General features: G+C 48.5%; 2 protein-coding genes across 3 annotated transcripts in view; both read left to right on the top strand.

Moving 5' to 3' along the window:
• Nucleotides 1–13,846, top strand: part of LOC119441557 (uncharacterized) — a 213,571-nt gene that overhangs the window by 297 nt on the left and 199,428 nt on the right. The window lies entirely within an intron of this gene.
• The window catches only part of LOC119441559 (uncharacterized), a 189,784-nt gene that overhangs the window by 89,858 nt on the left and 86,080 nt on the right, over nucleotides 1–13,846 (top strand). The window lies entirely within an intron of this gene.

The following is a 13,846-nucleotide window of genomic DNA, read 5'->3' as shown; positions in this document are numbered from 1 at the left end:
GCCGCAAGCGCTCGAAGTGAACGAGCGAACTCTGTTCATGGCTGTTTTGGGCGCTGACACGACGCTTGTTCAGTTAGCGTATGTTTACCAAAATATATATTGCACATAAAACTAAAAGCCTTACTTCGGAGGTTAGCCTAACAATTCGCTATCGCTCTTCATGCTCCGCGCTATTTAAATCATTACAGAGGTGCCATGCAGGATGCGCCGAGTTTCTCGTTCGCACAAGTTTTACCCGAGTTTGCTCGATGGCAGTCAGGGAACGGAGATAGCAAGGAATGTGCAATAACAGCAGGCAAAAGAAATGTCGAGATAAAGCCACGTATGACAACATCAGCGCACCCTGCGCGGCACAGTGTTTCCGCGCTTCAAGCACAGAGGACTGCGCAACAAAACGCGCCAGCGCCGCGTATTGCTATCAACGTATTATTGCAATTAGCAGTACCGTCACTGTCCCGCTGTCTATCTGCACACTTGCCGTGAGCCGCTTGCCACGCCTTTTGGGCGCGTGGAGGGCGTGCCTCCACTTTCGGGCATTATCTTCTATCCTCCGTCGAATTCGAACAGGGCACATGCGGTGCATTCTTGCACCTACACTTTCCCTCAAACGAATACTTTAAAATACAACAAATAAAATAACGAATATTTCTATTTCTTAATGTATCCGTGTTTCGTTTTAAATGCTATAAATTTGTTATAACAAACAGAGATTTAGCGAATTATTAAATTAAAAGAGGGTCGCACGCACGAGGGAGTTCATACGGTGAGCAGTCGCCAGGGGCATTGCAGTGCTATGTTCGATAAAGTCACTCATGACAATGATCTGTCCATTCCCTGTCTATCAGGGGAATGGCAACGCGGCGCTGCGGCATGGCTGTTCAGCGCCTGCAGGTGCTTCACTGAGGCGGCTATTAAGGCCGCCGCTTTACCAACTGAAACGACACTCTAGCCATAGGTACGGGAGCAACGGCTGTCGCTGCAAAATGTAAGTGCTGTATTCTAGGGTCCGTAGTGACGCAGAACAGTGAAGATACGCCAGTTGATCTCGTGCGCGAAGCCTCCGCGATGCATTGCGATGAACAGCGTGCTGCCCGGTCAGCGACACAATTCATCGCTTGTCATCGCTTGCTCAGTGAAGGTGCCTCCGTGGGCATGTACGCAGCATTTGAGTGTATTGTGCACTTCAAGGGGCTTGCCAATTGCCTCTGCTACTGAGCTAACAGCGATCGCAGATGAATATCGTATAACAACAGCGCAGCAGTCGCATTTTGGCGGGTGAGGGCTGTTGTGTGCAGTTAGGAAATAAGACTTCGAACGCAGGACGGTTGCAATTTTTAGTGTGCCGTGCTTCTGATTAAGAAATGCCATCGCACTGGGTCTAGAAAAGCGAGCGTTTTTCGACGCTGACCCTGTTTGCGACACTGTGGCTCTGATACATCACCGATGACAGAGCAGCCATCTCAAACGACAGCTGCGATACGTTGTCGTTGGAAAACACTACGCACTGCTCAGCATCGTCGTCCACCACGGCGCGTTGACACCTTGCAAGCAGCTACAGTGACGTGCCGGTAATTATTTGCTGTGCACGGCGTCGCCACAATGCAAGCAATGAAACCGTGTTGTGGGGCCATGACAGCGCAAGGAAATATATGCATAGGTCAGCGAAAGTCGACGCTTTGTTTTCTATAGCGGTGCTCAGTACATCACCAATGAGAGAGTTGTGCGTGTTTTAGTTTGGCGGTCAAGATTGTTGATGCCTCTCAGTTCCGCACCACGTCGCTGTTGTCGGAAAATAAGTCGGGCGTGGCTCAACAGTGGTGGCGCGCGCACAAAGAGTTACATGCCTCGCGCGGGGCGTGACCTATAGCTTTGATTGACAGATGAACTCGTACCCAACTCGTACATCGCGAAACCCCCCTCGAGTTGAACTCGCGAACATGGCAGCGGCAGAAGCAGCCTGTGTCATCGCATCCAGCGGCAGCAAGCGTCAATATGACCGTCTGGACCCGTTCACCTACGTGACCGACGTAAAGCTTCAGCGTCGTTTTTGCCTTTCCAAAACGTCAGTGCGCTCGCTGGCTGTGTCACGAGCTAGGAGAAGGCCCTCGTCTGCGGAGACAGCGTGGCGGGCAAATTATGCTTTCCGAGCACAGACTCGTGTGACTAGGTTGCGGTGGAAAAAGTTCGTGCGATCGCTTGGGCTCTCTCCGGCTTCAAGCGCTGTACGTCCACCGCCCCCAATCCCCAGGCAAGGTCCGGCGGCGCCATCGGAGTACTGGGGCACCTGCGAGCAACTGGGGTTCAACCCGGATCAACCAACCTGCGAAAGCGAAGTGGTCACATTGTACAGGAAGGCTCAGAATGGACGTCAGGCTTCCTTCCGGTGCAACAGGTGCCGAAAGCAGCTTTCGCACTTACACAGCTAGTACCGCTGCACTGCACGGGCAGAGAGCCGAAGGAAGTTACTTCGCCAACACAGACCGGCTCGGCCGTCCGATACAACCACCTCTGCAGGCGGCAAATGATGTGGCTCACGTACTGCGCGAGCAAAAGCATAGACATATGGCTGTTCAAGGAGATGACCGGCGGCTTGTTTCCTCTATCGGAGGGCGCCATCGCCGACTGGGGGAACTACTCCCGTGATGTTCGCGACAGACGTGTTGCTGGCGCGACATCCACTCGGTGGCCCCGCGAAGATAGCGCAAATTGATGACTGCCTTCGCGGCGAGCAAAAGTACAATCGAGCCGCCTAATGACGGGCGACAACGTTCCGCCGAGCCGCGAAAGCTACGGCGATGTTAAAGATGGTGGCCCGTGGGTCTTCGGCATGGACTGCGCGACCAAAGGGGTGCTGCGACTTTTCAAGGTCGACCGACGAAAAACGGTCACGCTAGGCGCCATTGCATCCAATGTTCAACCGGAGACCATTATTCATCTTGACGAATCGGCCGCGTACAACTGTATCCCAAATTTAGTGGATGCTAACCGGGCTATGCATCAATCTGCATTAAGAGGCAGTTAACCAGAGCGTGAAATTTGTGGACCCAATCACGGGCGTTCACACGCAAAAAAAAATAGAAAGTTACTCTCAAAAAAAAAAAAAAAGTGAAGCGCCACCTCGTCAGCGGTGGGTACAAGGTAACTTCACCGATGCTAGAGTCCCACGTGGGATGGATGTGGTGGCAGTCAACAGCCGCGTGCACTGCAAAGACCCTTTTTCGCGTTTGTTAGAAGCCACGGATCGCTCGGGCTACCCAGTATAAACACTCTTTCCTGCGGTTGTTTGAAGCCATCGCTCGGCTCTAGCCAGCATGAGGGTGCATCACAAAGTAAAGGAAAATAAAGCCTAGTTTTCTGATTCCTGAGTGCTTACACAGTAAGCGCGCGGCAACCCACTCCTGCGCTAGCCGACGCTCAATTTGTCTCGCAGCCTTACTTTAGTGCGAGTCAGCAAAAGATCTGTTAAAGCCCGTATGAAAACCAGGCGCACACCAATCTGTGCTCGGAAATGGGAGCGCAAGCACGTAGCGAGCCGCACCAATTCAATCCAGAGGAAAGAGAATGAGCAACGAGCGATCTGTTAAATGCCCAGTGCGAAAACCAAGCGCACACCAATATGTGCTCGGAATTGCTTGCGCAAGCACGTAGCGAGCCGTGCCAATCCGATCTAATGAAAAAGAGGGCGAGCGTCCCCTCGTGGTTAAAGACGAAAACGTATTATACTACCAATTAGTTTAATACACATTCAGTGTACATATCGTAAACATTAAAATGCTTATAACCCACGTTAATGTGACTAATATTATTGTACTAAGTGCACTGGTTTTATAACTTGCTTGTGCCTGTAATGCACTCGGTGGAGCGACAAACAAGTGAAAGAAGGCACGTTCATGCACTGACCGTAACATCACGTAAGCCCCAGTTAGTCGACCGCCCACAGGGCAACGCCCAAGGAATGATAGCCACCCGTAGTAAACCGAGATAAACCAATGAAACTGGAGGCGTGCCGACGGACAAACTTTGTCTTGTTACGATAAGTTCTTTCATCTTGGGGCGTCGCAGAGCTCGTGAAGATTCCGAGTTTCGCCAAACTAGGCGCATCCTGCATAGCACCCCAGGAACATACTTGCGCAAAAGTGGCAATAAAACGGATTTTCAACCAATCATGTCAATCAATAAATCAATCAATCGATGAATCAATCCTGGAAATTCTTTCTCCCCATCGAAGCGAGCCTTCTACGCTAAAGCAGTACTTCGCGAAACATCTTTTGAGCTGATGCGAAAGCAGGCGAGAGCGGCTCACCATATGGGAGACCGGCCGTATATGCTCTTCTGTATTTAAGATGCTATTAGCAGAATATCTCTGGTGACCGAATATTCTTCCTAACGTAGAAGGCTAGAGGACACAGCGGTACAACGTTAGTAGCTCTGTGCTCTCTAGCCTTCTCTCCTTCCGCATGAAGTGTGCGCTAAATAAAGCTTTTCCTCGACGAGACAGAGAGAGAGAAACGATGAGGGAAGCTCGGGAGGTTAACAAGGACGTGCCCGGTTGACTACCTACACTTGGGGAGGAGGAAAGGGGAATAATAGATAAGAAGAGACGAATGTGTGGTTTCACCAACAAGCTCAAGCAGCTACCCTGCGATTGAGATGTTATCCGGCAGTGAACACTCCGGTTTCAGCTGACTTGCAAGAACCAATATTTTACTGCAGGCAAAGGCATCAAAGAAAATGTCTTAGCAGTACAGCCTCCCGCGAGACCTCGGAAGAAACTGAATATGTCCATAGCCTCGAGAAACAGCCTGGGATTCCTATATGCAGCCAGGAATGGCTTGCGCAACAACATAACCTAAGTGGAATATACTGTTTTCACACGAAAGCATCGCCCCACAGGCTTTTGACGTTTACTATATACCTTGTGAACATCACGCAAGTGCGAAGAAATAGCTTGTTCCGATTGGCGCGTACAGAAATCCAAAAGTTTTGTGTGTGTGTGGTCGTCTGTCTTTGGACGTCTTCCAAGTTAGCGATTCAAATGCCCGAATGACAGTGACAGTGTTTGAAAGCATACGGGCCTTTTACAGCCCGTCGAGCATAGACAAGGAAGTAGCACATCATCGCCCCTTCAGAAACTTTCACTGAAAGGCCACTGCACTGCGAAAATTGATTATCGCGCTCTTAAAACGATGTCTCTTGTACATTCCAGTGAAAGCAAAACGAAATTGATTTATGAGGTACGAAGCGGGCAGTAAACTACGGCCATTGACCTAACTTTTATGCTAAATGACAAGTCACACGATATCGATTGGCATTGTACGAAGCTCTGCGCGAATAAACGCAGCACGAGATGCCGACGCGCGCCGATCTTGTGGGGCCCGGAGGGACTGAGACGTGCTTTTCGTTATACAACATGTCCAAACTATCATGCACTAATATTTAAAATATGCAAATGCCACGTGGCTGGACAGAACCAAGATAATGTTGTTTGGCGTCACTTGGTGATACTCAGATGATTTTTTTTGCATTCCGCATAAATACATAAATAGTCTTAATTAATTATTCACCTGCTGAAATATTATAATTAGTCGAAAAGTGTCAATGAAAGAATTGTAGACCAACATGAAAAACTCCTTACACAGCTCAATCGCTCAATAGTCTACATGAAAGCTTTTCCAAGCTTGATAGAAACCCTCGAATATGCGCAAAGGGCCTCGAGTGGCCAGTGGCGCGGTAATGTTGCGCGGCAGTATTGCAAGGTAATTTTGCGTAATGCCACCAATTTCAGAACTGTTGCCCGGTTATTTAGTTTTTTTTTACGTCAGTAAACGTGTCAGGATTGGGATCACGTGTGGTAAAAAGCGAAAGTATCAGCATTTACCCAATGAACTTCCACGGAACCCGTGGTTCTCCCTTTGTTCTAGGTGAATGTTTGACCCTTAGCGGGGAAATTAGGGACGGTTAAGTAGCCTTGACAGCATATAACACGCAGAAAGCTTGTGACTTTATTCACGATAAGTATGTGGTCGCTCCCGCACTCCGCGTTATATTTAACAGAAATGAGCCGTACAACGACCCTTGACTTTGGTTCATGTTTTTTTTTTATGTGTAAGCATTCTTCAGCGAGTACCCCAGCTCCGTCACAGGATAAGTGTAATGCCTTGTATCTGCGCAGAAATGTGTAATTTGCGAAGAAATTTAATCGTTGCAATAGTTTATATGTAGATAATTGTCGGCTTTTTAAGATAAGGAACAATTTAAACCCAAAAAATTTCCTAAGAGAGTACCTATAGATACATAGGGGTGTATAGAAAATGCATGGCCAAGCTTATAGTAGGGGTGGGACAACATGAAATTTGGCGGTGGGTCAAATTTAAACTTATAGGTGTGCCAACTGAAATTGGGAGTGGGCCGCCTTAAAACGGGAGTGGGACAATATAAATTGGCGCTGGGAAAACTTGAAATTTGTAGGTGGACAACTAGAAATTTGGGATGGGGCAAATGGGAATTTAGGGATGGGCCAACTTATTAGTGGGTTTGGGCCAACTTGAAATTTGGCCATGGGAAACTTAAATTTTTGGGTGGGCAAACTTGAAAATTGCAAGTGGGCCAACCTAAATTTGAGAGTGGGCCAACTTCAAGTTGGCGGTCGGCCACGTTAAATGTGGGTTTGACCCAACATGCACTTTAGGGGCGGGTGTGGGAAACGGAAATAGGGGGTTGGGCCATATTAAAATATACGGTGGCCAACTTTAAATTTTGGGTTGGGCGAACCTAAATTGTAGGCTGGGCCAACATAAATTTGGGAGTGGGCCAACTTGAAGTTTGGGGTTGGCACAACTGAAATGTGGGGTTGGGCCAGCTTGAAATTTAGGTGTGGGCCAAATTTAAATGTGGGTGTGGGCCAACTTGAGATTTTGGGGTAGCCCAATGCCCCATTAAGTGCTTCCTGTCTTCATCACTCCAGCTAATTTTCTGCCGTCCTCGACTGCGCTTCCCTTCTTTTGGTATCGATTCTGTAAATCTAATTGTCCACCGGGGATCCATCCTACGCATTACTTGGCCTGCCCAGCTCCATTTTTTCCTCTTAATGTCAATTAGAATATCGGCTAACCCCGTTTGCTCTCTAGGAAATCGCAGGTGCAAGTTGCCATCAGCTAGCACAAATCAGGAGTAATTGGAGATTGCAGGGCGGGGCTTTCGTCCTGTAGTGGACACAAATCTAGGCCGATGATGAGCGTCCTTCGAGTTATGAACTCCTCGTGTGCGAGCGAGCGCGTTGAAATGCTGGACGCGTTTTCATTGGGCCTTACAGAGGCGCATTTAGACCGCAGGCGAGAGCTTGTGCAGGCAAGGATCGCGCACATAACACAGGCTTGCGAGAGCGACGTTGACATGCCATCGCGGCGATACACAGCTCACGCACGATCGCGGCAGCTGTTCCCTGTCGCCCGCTGTGCTCTGTCGAGGCGCGCTCCTGGCGTGCGTTCCCGCTCAGTTGTTACGATCGCTTTGAAGGGGCCGGTTGCGCGCGAGAAGATCTGACAATTGTCTACAAAAGCCTATTCATTCTTTGCCACCGGAAAGGCCATGGGCAGACGCACATAAGCTAGGAAAACCAAGCAAGCAAAATTAATTAAATCGAATCACAGCCGAGCCAATCAAAGCTTATGCATTAGGAGACAATTCTCAAAATTTCCTTAGCTTCCTTTATCGCAAAGACAAATGAGCAACTATTTACAGTTTTTGTTATCGGATATTGAAGTGAACGACCTTCAGTTCTACTAAGACTCTTAGCCACTCGCCAATCAATTGCGCCGTCAAAACAAACAACACGCCAATGGTTTTATGTTGGCGCGTTGATGACTCTTTTGTTGAGAGAGATCGGGAATGTGACAACACCCACCAGCTTTTTTTCCGTATCTGGCAAGGCACAGTGGACACCACGGACTGCTGCTGCTTTCACAATTACATTTTGTTAGCTTACACGCACTTATAAAGTTTACATACCAAGTACACTGCGGATTTTTGTTCTCTCACATTTATTAACGAAGATTTCCTACGATAGTAATAATGGGTCGTACTGCAAGGGGTCTCAAGCGCGAGCGTAGAGGAGCATCTAGTGCTGCTTCGCGGTGCCAGAGTGACATAAGGTATGTTACAGTGCGGGGGCCATGCGCTTACACAGACAATGTGAAGAAGTGCTTGATTAGCCACCATATAACATCACTGTCGAGTTGCTTTCGAGATCGTTTCATTGCCCAGTTGAAAACTCCGTAAAAAGTGAACGCTGACGCAGCGGTATTAAAGGAACGTAGAACTGCCACGACCTGCATATAGCGTATGTAAAATTTAAGGTACTAAATATAACTGTCGTCTGTTTTCCACAGTTCTGTGAGTGGTTATCACTTGGTAACAATTACTCAAAACTCGCCTATAATGAGAATTCGTCTCAATTTCACAAATTTCTGTGCGCAGGAACTGAAGAGGTTAGACACGCGGTAGAAGTGGAGCCATGGGCTACGCACGGAGAGTCCGCAATGAGTAGAATTTAAGAACGCGTCGCGGCTTTCTGATTTCATTTCATTTATTTTCTTCATAAAGGCCCGGAAGAATTGCATAAAATTTGGAGCTCATGGAACTGTAGGCTTTAACACACAAGTATGGCTGAAAATGAAAGCTTGAGATTTTTTTAATTTATGAAGGTTGCATGACTTTATGAAAGAATCTTTTAGTTGCAATATCTACTGGTAGTGAAGAAGGCTAGTGCTACTAATAAGATGTGAGTACGCGATATTGAGATACTCCGAGTAAGCATACGCACCACTGATGTGTTTGGCGTTGCAGGTGACAAGAACAAAAATAATATGGCTATCTTCATGGCTGTTTTCTTGAGTGGAGGGCTGCTTTCTTCCGCATCTACGGCTGAATGCCGACAGGTGAGAGCCAACCGTAGCAGGCCATTTCTACGTCCACTTTCTTTTAGCAACAACAAAATAGAAACGAAGAAAAATGGAACGGCGTCTCACGTTTTGATACGGTCAACCCAGATTGTTAACCGTCTTACCTTTATTCCAACTGAGAAGCAACACGTTTTTTAAAGGTTGGAAACAGAACCAAGCATATAGCCAAGAAGCGACGTCATAGCAGATGTGAAATGAACGTGCTAAAAAATTGCTTTTGTGCTTTCAGCCGCTTTTTCAGCTGCTTTGTGTCACCCTTTCCAGTATTATTACGTATGTGAAAAAAAAAATGAAAGCAGTACTTTTAGCTCCCTGCTTTAACAATGGAATACGATGTGAGGTGTCGAAGCTTTTGACAGGTTACACTGTTGCTACAGGAAAAAAAAAGAAATGTGTGAAGCTGACGTATTTTCCGCGTAGCAACCAGGGATTTCCGTAGCTGACTAGATCAGAATTATTGCATGGGTCATTCCGGACATTTATTTTTGTTTGCAGATGCACCCCGCATCGCCTAGCCGTTTTATCAAGCTGTGCATTCCATTTTGAGCAACTGTTTTTCCCAGCAGGCCCCACCCCCTCGGAGAAAGAAATACAAAAAATGAGGACGTTGGCAGGGAACCGATCGCACGAACATAAACGAGAATAGCCTTTGTATTGCAATGACTACCATACTGCTAAAGCTACTAACAATGCGTATGTTTTCTGTGTGCGCCGAGTAATGTTTGGCTCAATGGTCGCATTTCGGGTACCACGTCGAGAGACGAAGCATATATTGCACGGCTAAGCGAAATGGTTAAGACGTCAGCCAATCCTTCAAAGATTTCAACATACAATGCTTTATTTCTCTACTGCGGATAAGCGGGCTTCCTTTGGCTTGCGAAAGGCTCCACCAGTTATTAAGGTAAGCGCGTCCCTGGACGTCTCCACAACTCCTTGTTCGACTGCTGCTCTCCGATTTACCTCGAACGTACCAGGCGATGCACTAAATATGATCACGGCGACGCCAGCTTAAGAAATATCCACTATCCTGAAGACCAATTGCTCTGCATCTGTAGGTAAAAGCTCGAAGCTTTGTGGTACACAAAGCCTCGAGGAATGAACGTGCTCACCTCGTCTCTATAGTGCTTTGAAGATTTTGCTGTTATGTGAATAGTTATTGTGGCCAAGGAAATAATTACCAGTGGAAGCATAATTAACATGACTAAGCTATGGCGTGGGGACACTAACTGTGCCGACTCAGAAGAGCGAGAACACCTCTCCAAAGCTTCATTTACGTAATATAGATGTTTATTCTTTCTCTCTCTCTTTCTCTCTCAAAAGACTCTCGCGTAAACGTTGTACAAGAACACGGGCCCTTGTGGACAAATCCCCAATGTGCTTACCGTATCAAGTCTCGCCACAGCAGGACCTGCAGTGTGTCGATCGAGTTCTCACAATGGCCTCCTAGTGAGTGCGAAGCTGTACAGGATCTACGTCTTTGCAAACTTTGTAATAGCTTGAAAATGACTAACCTCCATAGGTTCCTTGATCTGAGATTTTAGCGCGAATAAGACTGGACACAAAAGACACACAGCACACACACGGCGGTAAAGCACTCATATCAAGATGTCATACCAAAAAGCCCGCATTGCTACTCCGGTCAACTTTATTTCTAGTGCATCTGGCCCCTTTATGAATGTGCCTCAAAAAAGAAATAATAATTACGCCCTGTGTGTCCTGCCTGTCTTTTTGTGTCCAGTCTCATCGCGCTAAAGAACTTAGATCAAGATTCCATACCATTGCTACTCTGGTCGCCATACGATTCGCCCGAAAGTGACTAGTGACACGGAATATGCGTCATTGAAGGGTAAGTCATGTTTTTCGATGCAACTTCGGCTAATATATGAACAAGGCGCCACATACGCAAGTAAACGGCCAAGATGCAGCAGCTAGCATGTGTTATTGCAGCACGTCTAGCGCCACACCTGCACCTGTTCACAACCGCGTAGGTTGGGGAAGGTGCTAGGCACTGAAAAAGAAAGACTTACAGGGAGTGTAGACAAGCCATGCGGATTACATGGCCCACCCTGGAGCTGGATTACATTTTTGCGAGGGGGACAGTGCTGATCAGTGCGAGTGGATAGCATTGCAGTAGTAGCGTAGTGAGGTGCGGGAGAGGAGAATACCTTCCTAGGTTCTCCGCAAATAACATAAAATTACGCAGATTTTACGGTAGTCGATGCATAAGCTTTCTTGCCACTGCATGATTAATACTTTGGCCATTTTTGACTTCACAGGTAGTGCTTCGCTTCTGTAACGGGGCGTCAATAATGTCAAATGTCTTCAGCGTGGCTACGCTTACGTAACAATCAAATATCAACGTTGTTTCCGGTTCTGAACTCAATCAGTGGGCACCGCCATTATTTCATGAAGTTTTGCTGCTGATAAGCAATTTTGTTTTCGTCCACTAATGGGGGGGGGGGGGGGGGGGGGCGAATTACGGAGTTGTCATCTGTCGGAAGCGCCTGGCTTGCGGAGGTATAACACGGCGCGCTCCTCGTAGATTGGGCTGTCGGCGCGCAATAAAAAATACCACGCGGGAGACCTCCTTGCTATTCCATTAAATACTGTCCAAAGCAGAGACGTTTCTTACTGTCAGAATAATAATCTTGGGCTAACAGAATACGCAGAATAGCTTACAGGCGCTATCTCTTTACCAAATAATTACAGTGAACGCCCATTGCGCGTGGTCACCGTGACGGAGTACCCCGAACCAGCTTGCTGCGTGAAAGGTAGGCACTCGCTGAGAGCAAATTATGTGAAATATGTCCTTATAGTGTGTTGTCTGCATAACCAAATGGAGCATACCAGAATGAGCATATCAAAATGAAGCCTCAATGCAGCGATCGCACGGATTCGCAGCGATCGACCACGCGTCTGCATGCACGTCCGCGCACAATGTTTCACTTTCGTTGCGAGCGCGTTTTCGCCCCGTGCCGTGAGCTTTAGGCCGCAGCATATGAACATTTGACAGTACACAAGCAATCATTGTGGCGTGGACGCTATCAGAGCTGTTCAAAAATAATGTCGTTGTTACTAGGGACTTCGACGGTATACGGCGACTCGTGATGTGCCATGGCGGCCATTCAATTTGTTTTAAAACTGTACGACAAACGTCTCAAGTCCGCAGAAAACTCCGCGCCGTTGCCTAGCAACAACGAAGCCACATGTGCGCACCACCTGGCCCAAGGTCGCTTAGCCGCGCATGCACCGAAGCAGGGGGAACGCAGCAGCCGCCGTCAAGCCACGCCCACCGACGGGAACACTCCGTGCAGCCGTCGCGCCGAGCTACCGCAGGAGCTGGTAAACCGTTTCCCGCCACGCCAAAGCTACCGAAAATAGCTGGTATACGTGTCGGCTAGCAACCATCTTCGTCATAACTGACGTAAACACCCAGTGTGCATGCGCTTGGCCTCGGAGTTTGCCATAAAAGGGGCTGCTCCTAGTCGTGTCAACTTTCGCTATAGATATTGACCTGCTAGCCTCCAACGCGTTCAGCGTCGGCAAGCAACAGCGTTCTTCGCACTGTGCGAACCTTGGTTAGCCTGCCTGCGTGTCTGACATGCCAAGAAAGCTGTCGCTCGTAGGCGCCCACGCGTCCAGCGCTAGTCATGCTTTCTTTTTATTGCGATAGCAATTATATGGACACTTCAACCGGATTTCTGCCGTCGGCGTCGCCATCGCCGTCGCCGTGAGGTTCCGTATAGATAAAATCTTCGCCGCGCGCCGTATGCCCCAGCGGAAGCGTGCGGGGACGCGCGCTATCACGGAGAGCGAACGCACTCAATCTCCCACGCGCAAGCAAGGAAGCGGGAAGCCAGCGCCGGAGGGAGCGGGGGGGGGGGGGCGCACTTCTACGCTGCCAACAACCGCGCTCGTCGTTCGTGCGACCGCACCGTCTCTTATCTCCACACGGCTCTGACCTTTATGCCCCGTGCATTCGCCGCTCAGTTTCCGTTGAAGCGATAGGCACGTACCTTCGCCCACTGCGCGGCGTATGCGCTCGCTGCCAGCGTTTTGACAGTCGTTGGCTGCAGTCATTCAGTGTGATCTATTCATGTTTGTTTGTGTGCGCTCACACCACGCTTGTTCATTCAGTTAGTAATAGTCGGGGCACATTTTCCAACGCACGCTACACATGCAATGCTGCCCAGATCGGCAGTGCAGCACTACAGGTGTGTCCCTTCGCACGCGCTGCCCACGGTAAGCGCTTCTCATCAACACCACCGTTTCACACGCGCCTTCTCGTGGTCATCGAGTCCCTCTTCATATCGGTCTACTTACGCCGCAGCACACCTGCTTACTTAATCAGCTCATGTTTACTACAATTCATATTGCTACCAAGGCCGCTCACCTTACTTCGTATGACATTGCTGTGTTGCTATCGCATTCATTGCTTCGCCTTTAGGGCGAAACTGTGACATTTTTTCCATCTCTCTCCCCCCCACTCTCTCTCTTGTAACATTTCACTGTCCACGTTAATAGAACCAACTCAGTTTCACAGCTCTGCTGAAAACATGGGCTACGTGGCGGTTGTGAGAACTAACGGCGCTGCGATCGAGTCGCGCTACCGGCAGCGCTTCCGGTTGCACGCCTTCTTTTCTGCGGCTGCGTCCCGTGTGGTTATGGTGCTGTGAATTTGTGGCGTCCTGCAGAAGTTCGTTCGGAAGTTTGAGGGCTCGCGCTGGTCCGTGGAGGTTATGAAGCCTGGCTTGTGTGGAGCATGCGATATGGTGACGTATTTTGCACCGGGTTGAACAAGCGGCTACAAGTCGTCAGCTAAGTTCTAATTTAATGCGTAAATATTCATTGGCGACTACCACAGGACCGTCAAGCGAAAAGTGTGA

This window comes from Dermacentor silvarum, chromosome 2 (assembly GCF_013339745.2).
Source record: "Dermacentor silvarum isolate Dsil-2018 chromosome 2, BIME_Dsil_1.4, whole genome shotgun sequence".
Classification (NCBI taxonomy): Eukaryota; Metazoa; Arthropoda; class Arachnida; order Ixodida; family Ixodidae; genus Dermacentor; species Dermacentor silvarum.
The sequence above is the reverse complement of the archived record's forward strand: the minus strand, read 5'-3'. Positions and strand labels throughout refer to the sequence as shown.